Source organism: Prinia subflava, chromosome 31, assembly GCF_021018805.1.
Source record: "Prinia subflava isolate CZ2003 ecotype Zambia chromosome 31, Cam_Psub_1.2, whole genome shotgun sequence".
In the NCBI taxonomy this organism is placed as follows: Eukaryota; Metazoa; Chordata; class Aves; order Passeriformes; family Cisticolidae; genus Prinia; species Prinia subflava.
Genome location: NC_086277.1, coordinates 975,560 through 1,003,049, shown reverse-complemented (window position 1 = coordinate 1,003,049; position 27,490 = coordinate 975,560). Strand labels below are relative to the sequence as shown.

Sequence of the window (27,490 nt, the reverse complement as noted above, 5' to 3'; positions counted from 1 at the left end):
CCTCAAACATATATATATATCTCCACACATATAACTCCCCAAAATATATATATTCCCATACACATAGCCCTCTCAAAAACACATATTCCCATATATGTAACCCACCAAATATATATATTCCCATACATATAGATAAACCCCCAAATACATATTTATTCCCACGTATATAAACCCCAAATATATACAACCCCTGCCTACATCATACATACATATAATAGCCCCAAATAAATAATCCATGGCCACTGCCATGGGGATTTCCAAGCACACAGCTGGAAAGTCAACAGGAGATGGATGGGCAGCTTTGGAGCTGGAGGGGCCAAGAGGGAGGCGCAGATTGCGGAGGGGAAGAGCCATGACCGCAATCTCTCCTTCCTCTTTTTTCATGTTTCCTCTAGCAACGGGCTCGGGGCTGCAAACATTGGATGCCAAACCCGAACTTCCCCACCTCGGGCTGCCAACCCAGCCCGCCGCTCCTCTGCCAGGTGCTCATGGACTCCCACCCCAAACCAGGGAGAGCCCAGACCCTGTTTCCCAGAGCTGTCCCATGTCAGTCTCAGGGAGTCCCAACAACAGCAAGGAGCACGCAAAATTTTAAAAAATTTTAAAAGAAAGTACTTTCTCCATTTTCCCAGCCCATGAACTAAAGCATCTCAGCCATGGGCCAGTCTTCAGTTTGCCACTGGGAATATCCCTAGGGTTAATGAGACCTGTTGAGCCTTTTCCAGTTGGGTTTCCTCTGGCTTGACACCAAGAGGTGGGAAGGAACAAACTGGGAGAGATCTCACTCCAAGCAGGAGCATCAGGCAGGACAGGCTGGCAGTCAGACACAGCTCCCGAGCATCCAGTGATGCCAGAGTCACAGCAGCACAGCACCAGGGGCTGTGGAAAGGGGACAGGTTGGGAAAGGAGGAGGAAATCCACCTCCAGTGCAACGGGAGGCTCAGCTGCCCAGTGTGACACTGCAGTGGTGAGCAATGCCCAAGAACAATGGCACCAGCCAGCTGTGCCAAGGGCACGTGCAATGGGCGACACGCAGAGCGTGACCACCACTACTGGAGCTCCTCCAAACGCCACACAGGGATGGGGTGAAGGGACCCCAGATCACGGCAGGACAGGAATTGTGGGGGCTCACACCCCTGCTCCACCAAGTCATCTTGCAAGGGACCAAAGCCAGCCCCTGGATTTGGGCAGGGGAGCTGGAAGCCACTCTCCCTACTCGCTGAGCCCGCTCCAGGGAAGGCCAGAGCAGCACAGCTGTCACTGCAAGTGTTGCAACAGTGGCTGCTGGCCCTGCCAGGACCTAGGGGACACGAGGGGGTGTCAGGGGGGCGGCACAAGTGCAGCCGTTGGAGCCGCCAAGTTTCACTCTCGCTGGCTGAGTTCCCCTTGGGCAGCAGAGATGCAGAACTGAAACCTCCAGCTGTATGGACGTGGGGGCGGCTGGAGGTGCAGCAGGGCTGGGGACCAGCACAGCTTTCAGAGCAAAGCCACGCACCACCACATCAGTGACCAAGGGGTGCTGGGGGGGCAGGGGAAGCATAAGACAAGAGGCAGACAGGGATTTCCTCTGGCTCACAGTGCCCCATCTTGCTTCTGCCCCCTTTGCTCAGCTGGGCACCCATCATCTCCTTGCACCCAGCACATCTGGTGGGAGCAGAATTACCCCTGGGCATGCAGGTACCCACACCTGGGCAAGCTCCAGCTGGGATGTCCCCACTCCACGAGGGACTGACACTGCTGCAGGACACTGCAATCCCAGTCCATTGGGCAAGTGCTGGTCAGCAGGACCACGACTGCCTGCATGGAGTGGCCCCAGCACCAGCAGCACCACCTGCATCTCCTAGTGCAGGGCAACTGAGGCACAGAGAGGGGAAGCAAACAGCAGAGCTGGACACATAAGCACCCCCCACTCACCTCCCTCCTTGTCCCAGCCTGCTGACACAGCAGCACAAGGGAGACCCCAAAACTGAGCCCAGAACCCCAGAACAGTTTCATGGGACTCCCATGAGAGCACAGGAATACCAAGATGTGGGTGCTGCGTACTCAAAGCACCTAGTGCTTGCCCTCACTCGGGTGACAGTGACAATACCTCAGGCCACATTGCCACCTGCTGGCACCAGCCCTGGGGGTCAAGAGCACTGGCACCTTCCGTGATGGGGACAGCAAGTGGCTCTGTGCTGGGTATTGGGTCTGGGTCCAGGTCCAGGTTCAGGTACAATGGGCCACTGCCACATCCAGCTGGAGCAGCCACTGCTCCCTTTCCTGAACTAACTTTATCCAACTTCATGGCAACCTGGGATAGTGCATGTGCAACCCAAACCCATCCTAGGGGTGCCGAGAGGGGCTGTGGATGCCCCTACCCTGCTCATACCCCCCATACTGTCTGGAGCACCCCGTGAAAGTGCTGCTCCAGGGGTGAGGGGACTTCACAGCAGCAGTGAGAGCTGCTCCAGATCTGCAGTTCCAGCTCCTGCTGGCATTTCCAAGGCAGAGGTAAAGCAGAGATGGCACCATCATCTGTTTTGTCCCCCAGACTCATCGCAAGCCTTTCTGATGCCCCAATAACCTCTCCTGTCTGCTGCTGCCTCTCCTCAGAGGCCAGGGATCCAACTCTCACCTGTCTCTCAGGCCATGCTCTCCCTTCTCTCACATGGGGGGACTGATCCTCTGCCACTGCTCTACAGCCATCCATGCATCCAGCCATCCACGTTTCCCATCCACATGAGGCACAGGGGAGTGGAAATCCCACCTGCACACAGGCTGACATACACCAGCAATTCATCCCTGACACTCTGTGGCCACTGACCAACACAACTGCCCATAGGTTACACAATCAGCGGCGGAGGAAAACCAACACAGAGTGTGGTTCTTCAACACACACAATGAGAGCTGCCACTGTCCCTGGAGGGCAGCAGGTCTGGGAGGGCCTGGCATGGGCAACAGGCACAAGGATCAAGTGCTGGAAGGGAACCCACCCACAACCTCATCCCAGCACACCTGTACACACATCAGCACCAGCCTGGCACCACCATGGCCTCGCTGCAGGCAGGGTTCACATGTCTGCAGCACTGACGTGGATCCAAGTGAGCAGCTCATGGAAGGCACCAGGAGCTGCCGTGTGTGTGCCCAGCACGGGCAAAGCACACGGAGCCCTGGCAAGCGGGTGCCAGCTCCTCTCACCTCCTGCCTTGGGAAGGATCCTGCATTGGGCAGGTCTCCAAGGAGCCCATGGGAGTTGCCCCAGGCAGACACAGCACTTCTCCCTCCCAGAGACACCCGGCCGCTCTGGGTGTCTCCACCCTTGCTGGCATCGAGGCCAGCTCAGCCCCAGCCCCAGCTCTGGCTCTGCCAGACAGGTCCAAACTCCAGGGCCACAGGATGAGGTGTGGCCAAGTAGCGTGTGCTGAGCCAGGTGGGAGAGAGCACAGGAGACAATCACCATCACCAAGAGCAAAGCCCAGGCCCCTCACGGCCTTGCTGTGCCATCACCTGAGTCAGGAATCACCAACCATGGGGACGTTGTTCATTGCCACAGCCTCAGCAGGTGGCTCAGGCTACCACCGGTCACTGGGCCTGGCCTCTCCCATGGAAACCAAACAAACATGATCACCCATGCCCAAAACTTACAGCCCATCCATCTCCCTGCTCTGACAGATGGTAGCAGGTCCTGAGACACCTCGCAGTGTCAGCTGGGTGACATGCTGGGCTGGCAGAGGACTTTCCCAGCGTGGGCTGCCAGGTGATCCCCCAAAATCCATTCCAGCACCACTGCAAAGGCAGAAGGAGGAGGTGGGCACATGCAAGGTAGGGGAATCAGGCAAATCTGCCCCTGCTCCATGCTGCTGCCCCCCAGGGACAGGGAACAGGGACAGATCCTGGCTCAGCCCTGCCACCCTTGCTGGAAGCTAAGAGCTTTTTTTAAACCTGTTTATAAGGGCAACTCGCAAACAAGAAAAGAGAGCTCCTTGTAGGGAGCAGAGGGGCTCCATGGTCAAATACCAGCACCTGGGAAACTCACACTTAATTCTAGGTTGTGCTACAACCCCTCTCGTGTGTCCGGAGTGGAGCCAGCCACAGCCAGGGCTGCTGCCTGCAGCACCCCTCAACAACCCCAGCACCCAGCCCAGCAGTGCCAGCATCAACAGCAGCGCCATCAGACAAACCCCTGCAAACAGCTGGAAAATCACCTGGCACAGACAGATCTGAGCCAGAGTCAGGGCTGCTCGGCCTTGGAAAGCAAAAAGGGGGCTCGCCCCACACCCAGCGTGCAAACCCTGACCCCTCACACAAACTCAGAGTCCCGTGGCTGAGCAGGGCTCTTGACTGGCTGCAAAGGCAGCATTGCATCCAGAGAAGCAGGTGTCACATACTGATAGAGCAAGGCTTCTGCCTCTGAAAGCCAGCAGGGGAAAACCCCAAGCCAGAGATAAAATCATCCCTGGGGTTACCCAAATCTCCCAGTTCAAGCCCCAGTTCCCTTTGCATCCTTGGTGAATCTCTGTGGGGAAGGTGCCTATTCCCCAAACTTCAGATCCACTATTTAAAAAAAAATACAAAAACAAAACCCAAAAACCAACAAAAGATTAAAATCTTTCTCCCCAGTGAGGTGCAGAGAAACACTTGCACATTCGGTGCCGTCGTCAGCAACTCCTACACCACCCCCCACGTACACCGTTGCAAGGGGGGAGCACAAGGGGGTTTATAGGCACCTATAGAGAAAAAACAAGATTTCTGCATAATCTGGTTAATCAGTCAACGAACAGCATGAATCCATAGGAGACTGTCCTGCACTCCCCAAACAACTCAGTCCCCCCTGGGGCAACAAAACCTCCGTGGCCGGTACAAGCATCACCTCCCTCCAGTAGAACCACAGAACCACCCTTGGAAAAGGTTCAAATCCCAAATGCTGCTCGCAGTTTGGACATACTGGCAACAGTAAATGCAAAAAAAAAAGGGGTTATTAAGTCTTGGAATCACCAGAAAAACTCGTAGTGCTCTATAAGGGGACCCAGCAGAAAGCATCCCCTCAAAATCCTTCAGTCGCTAAAGCAAAACTGAGTGGGGAAGGGAAGGGAAGGGAAGGGAAGGGAAGGGAAGGGAAGGGAAGGGAAGGGAAGGGAAGGGAAGGGAAGGGAAGGGAAGGGAAGGGAAGGGAAGGGAAGGGAAGGGAAGGGAAGGGAAGGGAAGGGAAGGGAAGGGAAGGGAAGGGAAGGGAAGGGAAGGGAAGGGAAGGGAAGGGAAGGGAAGGGAAGGGAAGGGAAGGGAAGGGAAGGGAAGGGAAGGGAAGGGAAGGGAAGGGAAGGGAAGGGAAGGGAAGGGAAGGGAAGGAAGGGAAGGGAAGGGAAGGGAAGGGAAGGGAAGGGAAGGGAAGGGAAGGGAAGGGAAGGGAAGGGAAGGGAAGGGAAGGGAAGGGAAGGGAAGGGAAGGGAAGGGAAGGGAAGGGAAGGGAAGGGAAGGGAAGGGAAGGGAAGGGAAGGGAAGGGGCTCACTGGCCCAGAAGCCAATTACAATTACAATTACAATGGAAAGTGTTTTGCTTTTTAATCTCATGATGTTTTTAGCTAATCTCTCCTTTGGAAAGGGACGATCAGCTCAACAGCAGGATGCTGCCAGGGGGATACAGCACGCGTGGAGTCCTAGCTGGAATAGAAACTCAAGTCCTTGCTCTCCAATCCTGTTCTTTTTGGGTGGATTTATCCTGGTTTTTTTCTCAGAATGACTGTACAGGGGCAGAGAAACAATAGCAAAACTTTGGGAAACTTCTGACCAGGGGATTTTGCTGTGTTTCTGTCTCTCTTTTCTGAAGAGGGGAGTTTTCTCTTTTCAAAATACTCTTTTCACTTTGAGTTTTTCACCAATTTGCACAGGAAGGTTCGGAGGTGGGAAAACCCTCCCCAGCCCTGCAGACCCTTCTGCTTCTGTGGGCTTTGCCCTCCTTGGGAGAAAATCCAAGTCCTATTTCTCACTATTGCCCAGAATCATATAATCATAGAATTATAGAATCATTTCAGTTGGAAAAGACTTTTAAGGTCATCAAGATGATCCTTTTTCTGCTGCAAAGGAAGTTCCATTCTGGGGAAGTTCATAAAAATTAGAAGTTTTAGAAGTGCAGAGGACCATGCACACCCAAAAAGGGGTTTGTTTCCTTCTCCAGCCGTGGGCAAGACCTCGACAGGATCCAGCAGAAGGGGAAAAGCAGACCCAGCAGTCCAGGAGAAGACAGGACTCTCCTCACCTGCCACCACTGGACAGCACACCGGAGCTGGGAACCAGCTGGAACCTCTTCATCAATCCAGACTCTCCCAAGCACGTGGAGAGCCAGGGGAGGGAGGAGGCTGTTGGTTGCCATCCCCAGAGCTCATAAATTACAGCAGGGAACAGAGTTGCATTTGCCCTATTTCTTATCTGCTTGGAAATTGCGCTGCTTTCCCAGCTGCAAAGGCAGCTCTGTTCCCAAGAATTTCAGCAAAGCCATGACCTCTTTCCAGGATTGTACAGTATATGGTGGCGGGGAGCCAGGGCTAATTATAGGCACAGGAAAAGGGGAGAGAGGCATTTGGAAAAACTCTACCTTCCCAGCCAGGGGAGCGGGGCAGCATGGCCACAGCCAAGCTCCTGATGGGAGCACCCCAAAGGGCTGCAAAACCCAGGGAAGGACAGTGAATCCCAGGGATCTGGACCTCCTGGACCTCACTATCCTCATTTTCTGGAAAGATGAAAGCCAGCATAAATCTCATCTCCCAATACTTCACAATTCCAAAGTGCTCTGGTGTAGAGGGGAAGCCCCTCGGGGGGAGCAGGACCCTCACTGCTCCAGCACAGCTCAGGTGTCAGTACAGCACAGCCCCAGAACCAGAGCCTGTTAGTCCTACACCCAGAACCTGAGAGGCTTGGGGTCCCTACAGAGACCCCCTCTCCCAAAGGTGAACAATGCCACGAGCCCCTCACTGTGCCCTTGTGACCCAGCACTGCCCAAAAGCACAACCTGCAGAGATGCTCCCCAGCCTGGAGGCAAATAAACGTGCATTAACTGAAACGCCAGCCAAGGCTCTCGGGCAAAGCCACGTGCGGGCTTAGAGCCGGGTTCATTGTCACTTGCTGAGCAATGTCACAGGAGCCACCTCCCTCCCCCGACCCGCTGCAGAAGTGGACAAGGACATGGTGACACATGTGCCCACGAGACCTTCCGGCAGGGAGGAGGCTGGGCAGGGAAGCACAAAACAGGCAGCAATTCTTTTAACCATCAACCTCCTCTTCAGAGCCACGTTTCTGTACAAAACAAAACCTGGGGAAGGTAAAAATCCCACCTAACGTTTTCTTTGAGGAAGGAAAAAGAAAAACCAGGAACCTTCTCGCTTGCCGCAATGGTTTTCATTTTCCAGCAAATTAACTCGAGTCTCGACTCTGGCTGCTGGCAGATCCCCTCCCTGCCTCGCTGCCATGTGGGGATGTGTGGGTGTGTGGGGTTTGTTTTGCTTTCTGCACCGGCTCCACAGACCAGCTCCTGCTCTCGCCGACCGCAGCCTGCAGGGCTCAGCCCAGCTCCACCAGCTGGCAGGGTGGACTTCCCACTTCTCCGGCTACAGCCCCATGCAGGGCCACTCTCCTCCTCCAAGAACTTCAAGAAACATGGCCTGCAGGTATCCCAGCCCTGTGGGTGCAGCAGAGCTGCTGCCATTGCCAGTCACTCCCAGAAGGTCAGTATGTGGAGGGGAGGGTGCCAAGGCTGGGTGCTGCAGAGTGCTGGCATGGCTGTGCCCCCTGGGACACAGGACTGGCAGCACCAAGCAGGGCCCCAGCACAGCCTCAGGAAGGAATCTGCCTATGCATGCTGGGTCCAACTGATGCCCTTTTCTAACACTACTGTGGCAGTGGGAAGGAGGATCAGTGCACATCAAGTTTGTCCCGCTCCTGGCGAGACTCTTGGGATCACCTCCCGCCAGCCTCCTGGGTAACAACCCCAGTTAAAACCCACCCCAGTGCTGCAGGCGGCCCCAGAAACACTCCAAAGACTGACCAAGCCTTGGTACAAACCAAAACCAGCACTTTCTACGTGACAACCCCTCCGCAGCTCCAGCACTCCCGATGGGCACATCAAGAAATGGAGGAAAAAGTAAAACAGAAACAACCTCCCCACAGTTCTGACTGTACCACCAGTGCCCAGCACCCCCCAGCTCCCACCCAGCACCCACCCAGCACCCACCCAGAACCCACCCCAGCACCCACCCCAGCAGCAGGACAGAGCACAGACCCCCATCCCCAGAGCTGAGCCCACCTCGCTGGCTCTGCCAGCACATCCCAGTGCAGCACGTGGCCTCAGCAGGGCTGACACAGCCCCTTCCCACCCGGCTCCACGGGCGCCGCCACGCACGGCTCAGCCCTAACGGGATAACAAGCTCACAATGAGATCCTAATGAAGGATTAGCGAAATACAGTTTAAAGAGATTAAGGCTGGGTGCAGCACTGAAACTTTTTTATTTATTTGATTTTTTTCTGAGATCCCAGCAGAGGTGAGACGCAGATTACAGACAACACGGACAGAGCTGGCAATCGCCGCTGGCGACTCAGGATGGTTTTTGCATCGCATTCATGCAAAGAGGGGCCAGGGCTGTAAAAAGGATGGAGAAACACACAAAAAATGGCTCGTGGCGCCTGCAAGCCCTGCCCAAGGCGCTTCACAGCCAGCCAGAGGCTTCCTTCATCTCTCCCCTCCCACACCAGTCCCTTCCCATCTGCATCCCAGCTGCACCCGATGCTCTCGGTCCCGTTCCTAATGACTGTTGATGTTATCCGCCCGAGCCAGAGCCTTCCAAGGAGCCCCAGGGAAGCAGGTACTCAACTCTCATTCAGGGAAAGTTATTAATAGTAATTTCTTGGCTCTACACAAACAGAGCAAGAAGTCAGCCCTGGCCTGGGAGAGCTTGGCGTGACTGCCAGCCCCACGTGCTCTGAAAGGTCAGGAGTCTGGTTCGCCCCCAAATCAAACGAGGATGTTTAAAATAGAAGGCAACACATCTGGGGTTGCTTTCTGGCTTGTTTTGACCACTCGTATTTTTTTCTGCAACCACCAACACCACAAATTTTCTCCTCCTGAGAAAGGGCGACGTGACTGCCACCCCATCACGGGAATCCAGGAGTGGGAATTTGCTAAACCAGCCCCAGGAGTGCCAATGCCCAGGGGGAAATGGGTGAGCAAGGCTGGTGCTGGGGGCTGCTGCAGGGCAACTGCTCAAACCCACCCCTCATTTCAGCCAAGTCCTCAGAAGCCACGCGACAAGAGGGAGGTGGGGAGCTGAGAAACATCCCTGTTGAGAGACTACAAAACAAATCAAATGAAGATGTTTGGAGCAGATCCAGATGTTTATTAGTGACGCACATGGAGGTATAAATAATTATCCGGTAGGAATTTTGTTCACAGGCAGCTCTCCCTTATCTAATCAGATCTCAGTGCGACATGGCCCCAGCCTCCCCCCGCTTAAAAAGTCTTGAGAAAACCAGATGCAAAATAAAAAAACCTCACTAGGGGCACCAATTTAATCCCATTAATCACTGGATACTGGGAGCAGAGCTGCCAGCACTCAGATCTCATCCAGGCACAGCTTAAGGGAGGATTTTTTCCTCCAGCAGGAGCACTGGCAGAGGGTCAGATCCTGCATGAGGGTGCAGAGTAGAGCCAGGAGCTGAACCCTCACACCCTGCCCCATGTCCAGCACTAGACATGGGTAAAGTGGCATCTGTGGGGACAGGAGCCACCGTGGCAGTGGCTTGGCCCCTCCACACCAGTGCAAGGAGCTGGACAAGCTCTTGCTTGGAAGAAACCAACTGCTTAAAATACCCTGGCCAACAAACCCCTCCCTTGTCTGGCTGTGCGGTACCGACCGGCCTCTCCAGCGCCCGGACACTGCAATTACCTAAAAATAAATGCACCACAAACCTCGAGAGGCCAAATGGCTGAGGGGGATGAGGACAGCAGGGCCTGGCTGGAGGGACCAGCAACTAAGAGCAGCTGTCACAGCACCACCACGAAGCTCAAGCCAAAGGGTTCACATGCAACCAAAAAATAGGTAGAAAAAAGGCTTTAACAGCTCAAAAACATCACCTGAGCTGATTTTTCCCACCCTTCAGCATCACCTAGCCCATGGGAGGTGCTGGCCCACTAAGCTGCAGCACCACTCCCTGCACCAGCAGCCCCTCACCCTGCCAACCCCCGCCACCAGCATTTCCCATGGTTTGCTAAAAATTTAACCAACCCAACCCACCATAGGCGAGGCTGCAGAGGGTTTTGCAGAGCCCAGAGAGGAGCAGTGTTGGAAACTTAGTGTAGGAAATTGGCTGCTCGGCTCCAGCTCCTTGTCCCTACTGGTGGGAAAGTCCATAAATCTCTAATAAAGAAAAAAAAATCCCCTCCCATTTTATTCCTTCTCTCTCCCTCTTTCCAAAGGATTGCGAAACTGAGAGGGCAGCCAGGGCTTGGATTCGCAGCATTTCTGAGTTCCTACAGAGTCTGGGCTCCCTGCCACCAGCAACAGCGGCTCTGGGGGTGTGGAAAAAGGGAGAAAAAAAATAAAAAGAGGTAAAAAAAAAATATATTAAAAAATCCTGTTTATTTTGGGGGATGAGAAAGAAAGCTTGCACAAAGTGGGGTGGAGGGGGAGCGAGGCTCTGACACTCCTGCAGGCACCACCCGTTTGGGAATCAGAAAGGCTTGGATAAAACACCTCAATTTTGGGTGGGAATACTGAGCTTGCAGAGGATGCTCTTTCCCAGAGTGTACATGGGCAAGAACCAATCTCATATAGAGGGAGGCAGCACCTCCCAGAGCAGCTGGACCCCCCCTTGAGGGCACCCATGGGTGCCAGCAGCAGCTCTGCTCTGCTCTGCCCTGCCCTGACGTGGCCCCGGGCACTGTAAGGGGAATTACTGAAGACAGGCTGGAAGAAAAGCCTGCTCCAGCCGTGACCCAGATTCCCCTCCAGCCTGATCCCTCACTGAAGTCATAATCCTTGGAGGGCTTCTGGTCTTTTTTTTTTTTTAAATACATCCCTGAGCGTTGCCATGGTGACGAGGGGGATGCTATAATTTCAGCATTATAGACTTCAGTGCGAGAACAGGAGGGAGAAGGTGGTGGAAATATGGATGAGCTGCACTGGTAATGCATTTAGAGAAAAAAAGAATTAAAAAAAAAAGAAAGAACCAAGGTAGCACTTCGGCTTGGGCAGCAGAGGCTGGAGGAGCAGGGCCATGTCACAGCTGATGGGATGCAGGGGATCATGGAGTCATGGAATGGTTTGGGTTGGAAAGGACCATAAAGATGGTCTTGTTCCAACCCCTGCCACGGTCAGGGACATTTTCCACTAGACCAGCTTGCTCCAAGCCCTGTAGAACCGGGACGTTGGCACTTACAGAGATGGGGCAACCTACGCAACCTTTGCTAGAGCCTTACCACCCCCAGAGGGAGGAAATTCTTCCCAATATCCCAGCTAACCATGGCTCCTGTCAGCGTGAAGCTGTTCCCTGCTTGTGCTGTCATCCAGGCCCTTGTCCAAAGTCACCACCAGCGCTCTTGATGCCCTTTAGGCACTGGAAATGGCTCTAAGGTTTACCCAGAGTCTTCCCTTCCCTGGAATGAGGACCTGCTCCTGTCCCTCAGCCACAGTACCCAATCTGGGGCATCGCTGGGGTAGCAGCTTCCCTGGGCATGGATACTCCAGACCCCGCAGGGCTTTGGGGGATGCAGGCTGCCACCCTGCCAGGACACAGCGACAAGTCCTAAATCCCCCAGAAAACCTTGTGGAATCCGAGACGGCCCTGAGCAGCAACACCCTATTTTGGGGTGGCCTTAGCCCAGCCCAGCCCAGCTCAGCATCCAGCCAGTGCCAAAACTTTCCAAAGAAGCAGCTCCAAAGGAGCAGCCCTCCCCTTTACAGCTCTATTTCCTACCACCTTTCCCTTTTCATCCACTTTGCCCATAGCAGGTTCCCAAGGTATCCCATCGAGAGCAGGATGTGGGAGACCCTGTGTCCATCTCTCAGCTGGAATAAAACCACCCCTGCCCATGTTTTTGCATGGGCATGAGATACCTCTGGGTGTTCTTAACATCACTCTACTTTGGTTCAGCCCTAGAGAGCCCCTGGGCTGGTGTCTGTGAGTTTTCAGGCTGGCAGGTGACCTACAATCCCACAGGAGGGATGAACCAGGAACCCAACGGCTTCAGCCCCCCAGACCCTAGGGACCTCAAGCTCTCCTGTGGCACAGAAATAGTAAAACTGTTTGAACAGAAGCCAAACCAGTTTTAGCCACGTTTCCACCCCACTTGCACCCCTTCCCGCCCCATTGCCAGGCACTGAACCGGCACCTGCTGTGACGAAAAATTTCCGAAAGATGCACAAATAAAAATAAGATCATACACAAACACCTCTGCCCAAGCCCGGACCAACGGCCCGTGACCCCATCACAAGAGAGACGGGCTGCAGGGACTCACGGGGTCCCAAAGGAAGTCACATTGCCCTGGGGGATGCCAACTCCACACCACGCGCAACTGGGGAGGTGAGAAAAAGCTCCGGTCTGGTGCGTGGCACTTGGCATCACATCCTCTGGCCACGCAGCCTGCACCCCTCAGCCTCTCTGAGGGGTGGGAGAGAGATCCTGACCACAAAACTCAGGTGGCCAGTGTTGGTGCACTGAGACATCACTGTCCCAGTGCTGCACTGGAGCCCCGGTGCCTGGGCACAGCTCAGTGGAGATCCTCGAAGGACAGCGTGGGGCAAAAGGGCCTCCTGAGCTCTGAAAGCCTAAATAAAACCACAGCACATCACTGCTAAAGTGAGAACTCCAGGTCTGGGGTGGCAGCAAGTGCCAAGGATCCCCCACCAGGACTCAAAAAATCTGGTATAACCCCAGTGGAAAAAATATCGTGACTGTTTTGTTTCCGTTCTGGCTGAAGGGGAGCCAAACCCCCAAACTACCACCTTCAGCATCTGACCTGTCAGGCCTTGGGCCATCAGGGCGCTTTCAGCAGTGCCCTGAGCTCCAAATTTAGCCTCAAAGGTATTTATCTCTGAGAAGCTAAAACCAAAGCTGCATTTGCATAACAAAAAGACCCCGATGATGCTTGGTCCAAGTGTTGCTGGCAGGGGAGAGGACATGCAAAGCAGCCTCTCTCCACAACCAAAGGCGCTGAAGGTCACCCAGGCAGATGCTGAGCTCACCGTGGCTGGTCCTCTCCACTGGAAAGGACAAGGCAAGAACATCTTCCCAAAAGGAAAGCATCTTCCCAACCTTCCCACTTCCACCCCACGTCCAGCTGGAGCATCTCCCTCCATCACAAAGGCAGGTGTGAAGTCCTGCTGGCTAAACCACGCACTCACATCTGGCCCTAAAGTTGAAAGACCTGAGGGCAACTAACAGGATTTTTCCAAACTCTCTCAATCTGTGCTGAGAGCTGGGCTCACCATTTTCCTCCCCCGGGTGCCAGTGGCTGGCACAGGGACAGGTGGCTTTGTCCCCTCAGGAGCAGTGCCCATGGGGAAGCAGGAGGTGAGGAACCCAGGCCTTGGCCTTTCCCCAGCACCACCCCAATGCAGCTCCCACGACCCCCGGGGCCCCCAGGAGCAACGAGGAGCTCACCCCCAGCAGGACACCCATCCCTCCCAGGAGCAGGCGGAAGGCACAGCAGCTCTGTGCTCAGCTGTCTGACACCAGGCCAGCACCTGCTGCCACGTCGTGCCCACAGCTCAACCCGGCACCTGTCCCATTGTTTTGGGACAAAGTCCCTTTGGGAACTGGCGCCACCCGACTCCCCGTCTCCTCCCCAACTCACACCAACTGAATCCCCTCCTGCCCTGCCATCCCCACAACTCACTCAAAGCTCAAGTGTGCCAAAACCCCAGGGCATCACACCGAACCCAACAAAGCATCGCTACGCCCCAGGTCGCCCCAAGAGCCAGATGTTCACCTCTCACCCCCGCAAGGAAACGCCAGCTCTGGGGAGAGGATTGATGGAGGAGCAAGAAGCAGCCACCAGCTGCCACGGGAAGAGGCCTTGGCTGCCTTCACCACCAGCATCTTGCTCCAACCATTTGTTCTGCTTCTATTTTCGAAAGCGCTGGGGCTCAGCGCTCCGCAGATCCCAGCCTCCCTCCCAGCCTCCCCACCGCCGAGCAAGGCGACAGATTTCTGCTAAGAGGTAACGCCGGCTCCACTCCCATCTTGGCAGCGGCATCCACGCAGGACTGGGGATATTTTTGCTCGAGCGATCCGAGAGGTGCTAGTTTTCCCGGCGGCACGCTGCCGGCGCGTGGGAAGGACGGCCACGCCGAGTCGGGGAAGGTTGAGGATGGATCCGTGATTGATCCTTGTGCTTAAAACCCCGGAGATGGGGCGTCAAATCCTCCTCAGCCATGCAAAGTGAGATGTCCAGTGGCTCCATGGAGCTCTATGGGAAAGCATCACCCAAGGGACCAGGCTGGAGATGAGGCCTGCCCTTGGCTGCACGCCAACCCCCTGAGCCCTTCCAGGAGCCCCGACACTGGCCCATGCTCTCAGAGAGTTGGGCATGAACACACCATCCATGTGATCCCACATGCTGCTCCTCACCAGAACACTCAAGGAAAAACTGCCACAAGCCCACATCCAAGTAAGCCCTGCCTTCACCCAACCCTCCCGCATCCTGTTCCAGTTATTGAAATAAACTCGCTGCCACCACAGGGTTTTCCTAGGGGCAGAGGCATGTCTCCAGGGAACATGTGGTTTATCCCCCGGGATAGCCCCAAGGGTTGGAATGAGATGATTTTTAAGGTCCCTTCCCACCTAAACCATTCCATATATCTGTGATAACTGTGCCTAGAGGCACCTCCGTGACCTCCTCAGTAGTGCCAGCACCAGAGACACTTGGTGACACACAAACACCTTCCTTTCCCCCATGGTTCCTCCAGCAAGTTCTGAACCGGTCCAAGCACCTCCGTGTCCGACAGAGCCAAAGCCAGAGCTCCCTGCAGGGGATTCTAAAGGCCCAAAATCTGCACACAGCTCCCAGCACGAGGAGGGTGCTTGGGGCAGAGCCAGGCTCCAGCAACACCAGGATTTTAACGAGCTGTGGGGTCTTCAGCCACTCCAAGCTGCCACACATCACCAAGCCAAGCAGCACCAGGGTCCCCACCCAGAGGAGGCGTCATGGGTGCCACAGGCCACTGCACCCCAGGGATGGACACCATTCCCAATTATTGGAATTTGGACAAAGTGGGCTGTTCCTCCCAGGGCTGGCAGCTCGCTCAGATGCCAGTAACAAGCCTGTGGGTACCAGGTCCACGGGGACATTTATCACAATATTTTAGACAAAGAGTGACAGCTCAACCCTCACTTGTAGTTACACAAACACACAGCCACTCTCTGCCTCTGTACACCCAAAATGGGTGAAAAACACCCATTTCTTAGCTGTCCCAAGCTTGCAGAAGGTCCTTGGCCATGTGTGTCACCATGGACCAAGAGCAGCCATGCCTGGAGTCTGATCCCTGCCCCAGCCCCTCATCACAGCAGTTTATCTCCTGTTCCCAGCACTGAGCACAGCAGCTGCAGGGCAGGACGGTCTCGGTGACTGCCTGTGCAAAATAAAAAAAGGCTGATCGGTCAAAATAATTTGTCCACATTCCTTATTGTAATTTTTTTCTTCCCTGCCAGTGGAAACTCCTGCTCCAGCACCATGTCTCAAGGTTACTGCTAGGGGTGGGGGAGGATTTCAGGTTTTACAACTGAAAAATTCCAGACAGAAACCCAGAAACGTTGCCAGTCTTTTACTGAACAGAAGTTCTTTATCCAATTAATTTATTAACTTATATATTTTTTTACACTTAATGTAGCAGGTTTGAGTAAACTCCATTTTTTTAGCCTCTCAAATTTTGTCTGCTTTGATAGAAAATTCTCGCCGATGCCATTAACATTTTGAATTCTCAGTTTCTTTTTTAAAGAAAACCAAACCAGATGAATCTGACCCCACATATTTTCCCCACCTGCACGACATGGGATGTGTTCCTGGGTATGGCGCCAAGCAATTTTTCCCTGAAGTCTTCCAATAATTGGAAAGGAAAAATTTTAAGAGTAAAAAGAAAAACTTCATCTTCAAAATAAGAAAAGAAAAAAGATGCTTTCGAAAAGGATGGAGGAAAGTCACTTTGTTCCAAAAGGCTCTTCCATTTAAAAAGGAGGGTGAAAACTTCCAAGCAGGGCTATTTTTTACCACTGCTTATATCCATCAATAACACCTTGCACCTGAAGCTCCACCACACCCTCCAGAGCAGCCATCCCCAGGCCCACAGCCTCAGCACCCCCGGGGCCGTGAGCTGCAGGATCCATCACGCAGGAAATACTGATAATCCTCCTAAGGCAGAAGGAGGAGAGAGGAGAAGGAGGAATCCTACCAGGAATCCTAAGGTGACCCCTTGGCAGCCCTGGGGTGGGTTGGGGTCAGGGACCTGGCCCCACAGGCAGGTGCCGCTTCCCACATCTCGTTACTACTTTTTGGGGATGGAAAAAAAGGTAAAAAAATAATTCAGGAGCCATGGATTTGTCCTGCCTCCTTCAAAAAAAAAAAAAAAAGGCTGATGCAACAGCAGTGCTGCAGTGGGAGGTCATCCTTCCCCACAGCCCCCAGCTCCCCACCCATGCCTCAAGCACCCCGGCCAGGGGGGCTGCAGGCACCTCCTCCTGGAAGCGGTTTGGGCTCTGTGCCGGACGTTTGCAGGAAGCTGTTTGAAGCTCTGGAAAGAGAAACAATTCGTCCTCCTCCTCCTCTTCCTCCCTGCCCAGAAATAGGTCATTTAATTACCCCCTTTCCAAGCCCAGCCACCACTGACTCAGGACAGGAGGTGGGAGTGCTTCCACCGCGCGCCGGCTCTTGCCCAGCAGCAGCCCAAAGCCACTGTGCACGGCTTTGACCTTGAGCCATTGTGCCAGCAGGACCGGGCTGTCAGGGCACAGCCAGCACAGATGGCAGGGGCTCAGCTCCCCACCTCTGCACTCCAACTGGTGCTGGTCACTCAAAGCAAGCAGGGTCGGGCCATAGGTACTGCCGACCCCCACGGGCAGGGCAGTGTGCCCCCTTCAGCAAAACCAAGCTGGGACATGCCACGCGTCCTGCTCGGCACAAAGAGCGAAACGCGCGGCCCCAACATGGCCCAGCCCAGCTGGGACGGGACACCACGGTGGCTCCTGGGACACCACGGTGGCTCCTGGGTGGTGGCTGAAGCCTGACACATCCCAGCACAGGCACCATCCCGTCCTTCCAGCGTGTCCTCACCGTGCACATCAGGACCTGCCCCGCACTGCTCCTGCCGCTCTGGCAGCACAGGAGCGGCACCGCACGCCCGTTCCACTGCGGACTGGAGGGCACAAAGCTGTTTAAAGTCTCACTGGGCACCACGGCAGCGCCCAGCACTGGGAACAGGCCCCGGCAGCTGTTCCAGCACTCAACCACAACCAGGACATTCACTGTGGCCAGGCCCCTCCAGGTGACACAGACCCACCACCACTGCATGCATCTCATCTCACTGCCCTCTTTTATACCTGGAAGGTGCTTACCTATGGCTCAGAAGCAGCCTGGGAGTCATGGAGCAGCTGCTGTGTCCCCCCAGCCTTGTCATGACCCACACGATAACAGGCCAAGTTTCCCCCAAAAACTCTTCCCACGCAGCTCAGAGACCCAAGGCCCCTGTATTTTGAGACTCCATTTAAGAAAAAGCAAACCTAGACCCCACCTCCCCCCAAATAAATCACTCCAAATTGGAGTATTTATCAAACCTTTGCTCTCCACATGGGCACTTTTTTAGGATTTTTTAAAGGATGCAGGCTCTTGTCTGTTTTGCAAGCAGTGGGGAGCTACAGCAGGGAGACACCAAGAGTGAGGGGAAAGGAAAAATTAAAGAAGAACCACAAGCAAAGCAAAGTGGAGTGCAAGATGCAAACCGACAGATCCGGGGAGGCAGAGCTGCTGGCAGGCAGACGGCGAGATCCATCTTGAAAGCAAAAGCAAACTGCTGCTCACACAGGCAGAGGGAAAAACCTAGAGGTCTTGAGCTCTGATCAAACAAAGTGATTAACAAATCTCAGGTTTTTATTGAAAGCTTCTCTAATTAGAGGAAAAAAGGAGAGGAAAAACAAAACCAAACCCCCAGGATTCACACTGAGTGGTGAAGTCCCAGACAGCGTTGGGGGGAGGTGAGGGGGTGATGCACCCCACAGTCCTGCAAGCACAGGAAGGGCAAGCACAGCCAGGGGCACCCAGCGCTCACCCTGTGGCACCAGCACGGCCACACATTTCCGTGCCTCCCCAGCCTTCCTCCTCCTCCCCTTCCTCCTCCTCACTTGATTTCTGCTCACTGCGTCGGGCTCAGCAGCAGGGCTGAACCTTCCCGGGAGCAGGACTGTCATTTACAATAGAGTCACCTCTGAACTCGGGACGGCTCAGCCTCCAGGAAGTGCCAAAATAGTGATAAAAATAAGAAAGAGCCCCTGGCCTGAGGAGTTCACCCTCCAAACAGATGGGACGGCGGCGGGGTGAGGCAGGGGGATATTTTTAGCTCTGGCTGCAGATGGGGAAGTCCAGCACAGCATCGGCACGGCAGCCCCATCACCACCCGTGCAGCTCACCGTGGCTTGGGTCACCTCCGTGTGCACTCCCGGGTCTTACCAGGATTTAATGGGATGCTGCCTGCTCCCTTCCTCCCCTCAGGCCCCACCTTCCAGGCCAGCTCACTCCATCACAGCTCCACATGGCATCTCACCACCACTGCCAGGGGCACCCAGAAGGGCAGCAGTGGTCCAGGGGAGCGGAGTCAATGTCAGCAACCCACAACCCTCTCCCTCTTTCCCCTTCACTGCCAAAACAGTCACATCCCTGCAATCCATCACAGAGCAGAGGTGCCATGCAGCACCCACAGCGGGTTCCTCCCAGCATGCTCCAGGCGATGCCAACCTGACCCTGGGAAGCACTCTGGCTTGGAAAGAAAGAGGGAAAAGCAATCTCTTGCCCCTCGCCACAGATGCTTTCTTAGGTTCAAATGACTCGCCCAGAGTGCCAGATGCAGAGCTTGCAGCTGAGCTCTCCACACCTAGCTGAAGCCCTCCTGCTCCTTCAGGATGTGCCGAGCAGCATCTCCCCCCACCCTCACATCCATCCTTCCTTCATGAGCCAGGGCCTGCACCAGCATCGGTACCTCCCTGCCAGGCAGCTGCCAGCACCAGCTCCAGGCACACGCCAGCGCCGCGGCAGCTGGGTCCCGCTCCCGTACTTTTCATCCGACACTTTCGGCTTTGTTCTCCCTCTCACAAAGCCGCCGTGAGGCTGCCCTGGCAGCACGAAGGGACCTTGAAGTGGATGCAGCTTATGACCATATTTAGGCTCCTTTATGTTGCCAGAGTCACAGTAAAGGGCTGCAGCATTAAATGAGACTCAGACCCCACTTGTTTCACTTGGCAGCCTGGGAAAAATCCACCCTGGGTGACTCCGGCACCGTCCATGCCTCCGCCCTGCCCGCTCAGGGACAGCACAAAATAGCAACAGCCCTTTCCAGCTCTGCAGTTGTACCTCCCAAGAGGAGCCAAGAGCCCCACAGCAGTGAGGAGGGGGGGTTTAAACACATTAACCACCTCCCCCATTCCGGGAACACCAAAGCGTGGGGAAGCAAAGGGACGTGTCCAAGGTCACCTGCTGACAAAGCCAGCACTTCCCAAGGTCCCAAGAGCCCCCCAGCAGGACTGATCACACACAGGGACGAGACCACTCAGCATGAGGAGCCCCCGAGCTGGTTTGTGCCGGGGCAGAGCCCATGCAGGAGTGGAAGCCCCAAGCCACCTGACACGGGAGCTAATGCCCCTTCAACACGAGCACGTTAAATCCCTGCTGTAGCGGAGGCACCGGCGAAACCCGAGCAGTGGCCCCCACGGCTGCAGGGACATTAGCCACCTGCTCAGAGACAGCACAAGTGCAGATGCCTCAGCTTGGCAAAGCCACGACAACTGCAGGGGCTGAAGGGCAAGGTGGTGGGGGTGGAAAGGAGAATCCATGAGGCCCGTCCAGAGGTCTGTGACCTTCAAGAGCCCATGGCAGTGATCCTGAGGACAGGGCAAGCAGCTCGCTATGGAGCTCCAAAGAGACATGGGCAGCTCAGCACTCCCAGACCAGGGTCACCAGCACCGAATTAGCTCAGGAAAGGAAATATATAGAATATATTAGAATAACCCTTACCAACACCCAAACCTGTATCCCTGGCCTGATGAGCGTCCCCGTCACACTGAGGCCAGCACAGCCCCTTCCCCGTCAGGAGCAAGATTTCAGGCTGCCTGTCCTGGGACAGTGGTTTGAGAACACCCACCTTGGTGAAGCAACACCAGCCCAAAAATCACTGCGGGAGGAGGGGCTTTGGAGGGACAGGATCAGGCCTTCCCGGGGTGGGGGCAGCCAGAGGTGCTGAGCTGAAGTGCCAGGGGAATTTGCACCAGCACAGGTGTCTCTGTCCCTGCCCAGACCCCTGCCCGCAGCAAGGGGGAGTCGCCAGCCAAAACCTCGTGGCAGCTCCGACACTTGTGGAGGATGAAGAGGAGGGGACAGCCCAGCTGGTGGCCGTGCAGAGCTGGGGGTATCACGGGGCTCCACGGGTGCACGGGTGCAGGGGGAAGAGCTGCGTGTGTGGCACACGCGTGTGTCTCACTGACGGTGCGCTGCTCTTGCGCGTGAGGGGGGAAAAGGAAAATAAATAAAAAAATAAAAACCAACGACAAAGCCGAAAAGGGTTTGGGAGCTGCAGGGAAGGGATAAGCTGCGGGCCAACCGGCGTCACAGATGCCGAACAGCCGCAGATGCCGGATGCCCTGTCACCGCATCCCTGCTCAGCATCGCCGGTCCCTCCGGCCAAGGAAGCGCTCGGCACCCCGGGGAGGCCGTGGCAGTGGTGACGCGGTCTGGCCCCACCACGACATCCCGCTCCGGCCGCTGTCGGATGGAGCTGAGGCGCTGAGCCCCCCCGGACAAACAATCCCAGCTGTCGGCTCCGGAGCCGGCGCACGGCCAAGGCATGGGCGCTCCGGGACTCGTTCTACCGCCGGCTCTCCCAAAATCTGCTCTTGCCAATCAAACCGCAGCCCCCAGCGGCACCCGGAGCCTTGCCGGCGGGTCCCCCCACAGTCCCCCTGTCATCACCCTGTGTCCTGCCAGAGGCACACCCCAGCCCCCGAAATCCACTGGGCCCTGCTTCTCCCTGGTCCCCGCCAGGCCGCAGCGGGTCCCACTCGGGGGTGGACGCAGTGCTGCGGGTGGGCTCACGGTCTGTCCCCGCGGGGGTCTCACGGGGACGTTGCCCCCCGCCCCGGAGCGGGGTGGGCACCCCCAGTGCTGCCCGCACCTCACCGGCAGCACCCAGCGGGACAATCCCCGTGTGCCGCACCCGGCACCCGCATCCCCCCGTGTCCCGCGTCCCGCTTCCCCCCGTGTCCCCCCGTGTCCCGCGTCCCCTCGCGTCCCGCGCCGCCCTCACCTGTCCCCGCAGCGCCCAGGCCGAGCCGCCACCTCTTCCCCTTCCTCCCGCTCCCTCCTTCACCTCTGCACCATTTTGGTGACGGTTTGTTTTGAAGCCGAGGGGGGAGGAGGGAGGAGGGGGGCGCGGGGGGAGGATGTGCCACTGCCGCCGCCGCCGCTGCTCCCGCCCCCGCCCATCCCCGCGCCTCGGGGCGGCTCCGTGCGCCGCGGGGGTCGGGGGGGTCCCTGCGCTCCCCCACCCCAAACACGGCCGGGCGCAGCAGAGCTCCGCGCCCCCCCTAAGGCCGCCCGGGGAAGGAAGGGGGGGGGGGGGGTTGTTTCTCGGAAGTAGCGCCAGAATCGCGAAACGTTCAAAGAAATCAAAATTAATTAAAAATAACAATTAGAAGGAGGGGGGGGGAAAGCCGGGAGCCGAGAAGCGCGAGAGCGGGAGGGACCCACCTGAGCGGGGCGCGGACCGGCCGCTGCCGGGGCTGCGGCGGAGCCGGCGAGGAGCGACCATGGCCGGGCCCGGCCCAGCGTCAGGGGCGGCGGCGGCGGCGCGGGCGGCCAATGGCCGCGGCGGGGGGGAGCCAGCGGGCCGGGGGGGCCGCGCTGGGGCCGGGGCCGAGCGGGGCTCAGCCGGCGAGAACCGGGGTCTAGCGGGGCTCAGCCGGGGCCCGAGCCAGGCCCGAGGGTGCGCTGAGCCGGGGAGGGGGAGCCGTAGCCGGCGTGTGCTGAGGCAGGACCTCCCCTCTCCCACCCTCAGGGTCCGGCCTGGCCCCGCTCGTGTTCCTCAGGGTGGGCAGGAATGTCCAGCCCAGCTGTGCCAGGGTAATGAGGGGCGCATGGTGGGTTCTGCCCAGCTTCTGTGGAGGGTCGGGCTCAGGACAGTGTGTCAGTGGTATCCAAGTGTCCCTAAAGCTACACAGGTGACATGGGCTGCCCGCGAAGGTCCCCGTTCTGCTGCCGGGATGCTGGATCCAGCCCTCGGATGCAGTGGAAGGTCTCAGTTCTGTGTCTGGCACTGGCACAGAGCCCTGGTGGGTACGATGCTGCCCGGTGTGCCCGAACACAGTCCCAGGGCTGCTGCTGCCTCTGGCCCTCGCTGCACTGTCTTCCTGGGGCTCCCAGACCTAACCTGGCCCTTCCCACAGTGCCAGGTCCACAGCCCAGCACCCGGCACCGGCCCTGGGCGCCCTGTGCTCCTGGGCAGCAGGGCCACAGTGTCCAGACCCTGTTCCGAGCCCAGGCTCCACATTCCCGGCTCCTAAAGTAGCTGTAACCCAGACAAATTGCTCTGTGCTAACCACAAGGAATCCAGCAGGTCAAACAGTGACTCCCACCTCTGTGCCAGGATGGTTTTGGGCTATGAATTGGGGCAGAGATCTGTTTTTAGGGCATTTGGGTAACTGGTTCTGTTCCTGTCTCACCACCATGTCCAGTGCCGCTTATCCACAGGCTCAGAGCCAATGCTTGGTGAGCACGAGCATCCTTGGGGCAGGGGGGATGCAGACCACCCACTTACACCCCAGGTCTGCACTGAGTGGCATGGTGGGACCTGGTGATCCCCTGGATGAGCTCTCCCACCACTGGGAATGCTGGAGGAGTGCCATATGGCAGGGCTGGGGGTCAGCATGGAGCACAGGCTTTCCTTTCCAGGGACAAATGTGGCATGGTGGGCCTAGGCAGGCTCCCGTGTGCCAACAAGGCAGTAAAAATAAAAATCAGGCTGTGTGGGACTGCTGCTGGCAGAAAAAGACTGGTGCCAGGGGTTAGAGCCTCCACAGTAAATGTTTCATGGGTTCCCCTGACTGGCAGAATGCAGCCCACCTTCCATACTGGTGACATGAAGCCAGCACAAGTCTGGTGCAACTCCAGTGCCCCACAAAAATACTGAGTGGTGTCTCTGTCAGATACAAAGCCACTGTCCCAGCTCAAGGGGGACTAGGGGGCAGTGACAGGAATGTCCCAGCCCTGCTGGATCACATTCAGCTGGAGCTCTGGGAATATAAGTACTGCCAGTGTCACAGGAGCACAAAACCAGCACAGGGGAGCTGCCAGGCATGGGGGCAGAGTCATTGTGTTTTGACCCAGATGATGCCTGTAGCCATTAATGCAGCAGCACGTGGTCCCCCTGCACTGGCCTCCATAACACAGGGCACTGTACAAACCAATTCCTCCAAAGGCCTGGGGTGACACAGGATGGGACATGTGTGCTCCCATCACAGCTGTTTGTCATGGCCAGCTCTGCCCTGAGCCCCATCCCAGGCCAGGAGGGCAGGAAGAAGTTCCCGATGCCAGTGACTCAGCTGAGGGGGTTGTTTTGCAACACGCTGGGTGTGGGAGGCTCCTGGTGTGTGGAAAGTAGGAGGAGAATTATCCAAATTATCCAAGGTGTATGGTGAGCTCAGGGCCCGGGGAGGATGGTGGTTATGGAGCAAGCCCAGGGGTGATAGACCTGCACCCGGAGCTGGGGTGGGGGTCCCACTCCAGGGCTCCCAGCAGGTGCTTGAGGCTGGATGGTGACTCTGGGCTGAGCTTCCCCTGGGTCTGGTGCCACTGATCTGGGACAAAGAAAGCAAAGGCGCAAGGGTAAGAGGCAGCAATGGTCTCAGCAGAGAGGCAGGATCTGACCAAGCATCACTGGTGGCATGGACACCTTGGCCGCTGCCACCCCTCTGACTCAGTGACACAGTTTCCTGCTGGCTCCTTCCCCCATCCCAATATGTATTTCTAGTGGACTTTTCAGTGTGTTTGGCTTTTTGGGGATGTTTGTTGTCAGTTAGTTATTTTATTATATTTATTGTTAGAAATAAGGCTATTTTTAGCACACCGTTGGTTTAGATAGAGATGAGATTAGTCATCTCACCAAGAGCTGTTTGCAGTCTCTCCTCAAGGATTCTCTGGGGTTTGTTTTCCAATCAACTGAGATCATGTATCCAAAGAAATAAAAAATAAAAATAGTCGGAATAACACGCAGCAGCCGCGCTCTGGTGCCTTTCCGTGAGTTATGGGATGAAAATGAGGGAAGGATCCAACCCAGGATATTTATGAGACAAAGACAAGAACATTACTATGAACCTCAAAGTATTTTGGAAAGTCAGTTTGAGCTGCCTTTTTTTTTTTCTTTTTTTTTTTTTTTTTTTTGTCTCTTGGGAGTTGAATGCTGAGTAACTCCCTTCCCACACCAGGCTGCTGCTTTGTACAGCTGGTGCACAGCCTCTTGACAGTGGAAACTGCTTTCCCTTGCCCTATGCCAGCAGGAAGGAGGCAGGACTCCTGGGTCCTCTGAGATATGCAGCCACCTACACCCTCAGGCTATTAAAAAAAAAAAAAAGACACCCAAAAACCTAAAATGGGAAAGAGCTTTGTTCCTTTCCTGCACAGAGCTCAGGGAGGGGAGTGGGGTGAGGGCGGGGGGCAAAACCAAGAGGCCAAGAGAAGAGTCTTGTATTGCAGAGCAGCATGTCCAGCCTCCTTGCCACAACTTTTTGTGTCTCTCTGCCAGTGTTCCTTCCTCTGAACCAAGTCGGAGCAAAGTTCCATGCGAGTTTTGGGGCGATCAGTTTAGCTCTTAAAGATTGGGTTTGGATGCAGGGAGGAATTAAAGTTCATGGCTCATCTCATCCCTCACTGGAGTGGAAGCGCTGCTGCCAGCTTGTCCCTGGCAGTGCCAGTGCCCTCGGTATGCAGAGCTGAAAGCGAAGGAAGGGGATGGGGTCCTGTCATGCCACATCAGCCGGACGCTGGCCCGGGGTGGGGCTGATGGCCTTGGCAGTGGCACAGCCCATCTCAGGATGGGGAAAGGAGCAGAGCTGTGCACGGAGATGAACACACAGGGTCATTCCCAGCTCCCCAGCCCCGGGCCGAGGGACAGCCCCGCTGCTCGCCAGGGTCTCTGCCAGCCCTGTTCGTGGGGCACCGTGACCTGCTGCCTGCTGCGCTGGGCTGGCACGCCCAGGGCACGGCACGGCACGCTCGCTCCGTGCCCAGCCCCGAGGGGACCAGAGTGTCACCCGTGTGGTGACAAGGCGGGGGGGCAGCCCGGGCACCGAGGAAGCGCCGCCTTCACGCGGCCCCTCGGGCCCCCCCGCCGCCCACCCTGGCGTGGGTGCGGGAGGAGGATTATTTGCCCTCACAGCTGGCACAGGCCCCAACATATGCCTTGTTGGGGGGGACATTGCACGGACGAAGCTGCCAGCGATGCTCCCGAGGCGACCCCGCAAGGCTGGCTGCGGGGTCCCGCCTGCCCCGGCCGTGCACCCCCGCCGGCCCCCGCTCCTGCCAACGCTGCCTTCCTCCCTGCCCCCCTTCCTCTCCAAGTCTAAATTCTCCCACAGCGTCCATTGACGTCCTGCCTGCGTCACCGTCTCCAGCACAACCAGACAGCACGTGGGAGAGGCAGGTTAAAGCGGCAGGGCCTGGGAGGGCTCCAGCTGCGCTCCCCGGCAGCGGGGCCGCGGCGGGAGGGGCCGCTCCGCCGAGCCCCCCACCCAAACGGGACCCCGGGCCCGGGGCCGCCGAGAGGCGTTTCCTGGCTCACCCCAGGGCGAGTCAGCGCGGGCTGGAGGAGGAGGAGGCTTTTTCTCGCCCACAAGGCTTGCACGGGAGCGTGAACATATTTTGCTTCCAGGTCCATGCCTGCATCCTGCCCTCCTCTCCCTGCCGTGCTCCGAACCCAGCCCAAGCGGGGGCCGGGAGCTGTGCTGGGCAGGAGGGGCAGCTTGCGTTCCACATGCAGGCTCCCAGAACCCGCTCCCGGAGCCAGAGCCACACTCGCGTGTTTATTCCCGGCTGCCGGGCCCCCAGCCAGTCCTTGTGCCTTCACATCTGGGCTTCGCCTCTGCCCGAGTTACTGGGCAGCTCAGCTGGGTCCTGGGGGCTGGGAACGGGCTTTGCACGGAGGGGAAGTGCCAGAGCTCTGCCAGGGCGTGGGATGCAGCGAGTTTTGCAAGGGCTCAGGTGCAGGGTGCAGTGACTTTTACAAGGGCTCGGGTACCTTCCCTGAAGCCCACTCATCATTTCTGTTCCAGGATATTGTCTGGCAGCACTGCAGGATGTCCCCTTGGCTGTGCCTCCGGGCATTAGGGTGGGTGGGACAACACCCCCCACCCCAAAGCACAGCCCTGCTTCCTTGCTGTGTCCATGCTGCAACACGGGGGGCTATTTTTGTCCCTTTCCTTCTATTTATTTGCCAGAGCCATGTGCAATTGGAGAAGGCTGTGGTGTCTGCTTTGTGATTGCTTCCTTCCCGCCCATAACCTTTTGCCTTAAAACGGGATTCGCCCTGGTCCTGGACCCAAGGCCGGGAAGCCTGGGCAGCATGCCATAGGCGCTGGCACTGCAAGGCTCTTAGGGGACAGAGATTCCTGGCTCTGACCCTGGTTTTGATGCAAAGCTGAGCGCAAACACACTGCCCTTCAGCTCCCCATGGCACAGTCCTGAATATCCTCCCCTCGAGCATCCCCAGCCCCCAGGCAGTGCCTCCAGCAGCGCCCGCACTGCCACCTCACACCCAGCCTGTGGAATGCTCACATTCCAAAGGGAGACAGATGGGTGAGTGGGAACCATCGTGGTGAGCCCTCAAACAGGAGACACCACAAGAGAGGGGAGAGAAAGTAAAATAACTCAAGTTACAGAAAGCAGCCACCCTAAGTGGGGGCCACCCCTTGCAGGCAACAGGCAGAGGCAGCCCTGGACGAGCATCCCCGGGGCGAGCAGCACACTCACTGGGGACAGACCATCCTCATCCTCCCTGACACACTACTCAGGGCTCTGAGCCAAGGGGAGAATTATCAGTGCTGAGCTGGACTACCATGGCTGCTAGGCTTGGAGTACACCTGATAAATTCCAGGGGGTGGGGGAGGACCCCACTGCTGTTGCAAAGCATCGGTGTTGCCTTGGCCTGGCCACTGGTCAGGACTATTTGCCAACAACCCCAGCACGCTGCTGCCTTCACCCTGCTGCAGAGTGTGGGATCTGCTC

The 27,490-nt window shown here is 56.7% G+C and overlaps 1 protein-coding gene across 5 annotated transcripts in view; it reads right to left on the bottom strand.

Annotated features, from left to right (window-relative positions):
• MEF2D (myocyte enhancer factor 2D) overlaps window positions 1-22,057 on the bottom strand; it is a 76,810-nt gene extending 54,753 nt beyond the window's left edge. Inside the window, exon 1 of one of the 5 annotated variants that reach the window (XM_063420445.1) lies at window positions 21,965-22,057. The gene's annotated coding sequence lies outside the window, so the exon portion shown is untranslated. Of the gene's footprint in view, window positions 1-21,521; window positions 21,607-21,964 lie in introns of those variants that run through there. The other 4 variants (XM_063420436.1, XM_063420443.1, XM_063420442.1 and 1 more) reach the window with 4 other exon arrangements.
• Between the last annotated feature and the right edge of the window lie 5,433 nt (window positions 22,058-27,490).